Here is a 217-nt window from a genome sequence, read left to right as displayed (position 1 = left end):
TCTTAATTTGTGTTCCAAAGATGAACGAAGGTCTTACGGGTTTGGAACGACATGAGGGTGAGTAATTAATGACAGAATTTTCATGTTTGGGTGAACTATCCCTTTAAGGTTCAAAAAACACATTATTGTACATTATTGTTGCTCCTCTATGCCCAGCCTTTCTGAAACGCATCGATTTTTACAAAGCTCATCGGTCTGAAAAGCGAGGTGTACGCTG

The 217-nt window shown here is 39.6% G+C and overlaps 1 protein-coding gene across 1 annotated transcript in view; it reads left to right on the top strand.

The window, feature by feature from the left end:
• LOC107677139 (autophagy-related protein 9A-like) overlaps window positions 1-217 on the top strand; it is a 12,402-nt gene that overhangs the window by 5,173 nt on the left and 7,012 nt on the right. The window lies entirely within an intron of this gene.

This window comes from Sinocyclocheilus anshuiensis, unplaced genomic scaffold (genome assembly GCF_001515605.1).
Source record: "Sinocyclocheilus anshuiensis isolate Anshui unplaced genomic scaffold, SAMN03320099.WGS_v1.1 scaffold392, whole genome shotgun sequence".
NCBI lineage: Eukaryota > Metazoa > Chordata > Actinopteri > Cypriniformes > Cyprinidae > Sinocyclocheilus > Sinocyclocheilus anshuiensis.
Note: the sequence above shows the minus strand (reverse complement) of the source record. Positions and strands in the feature narration are given on the sequence as shown.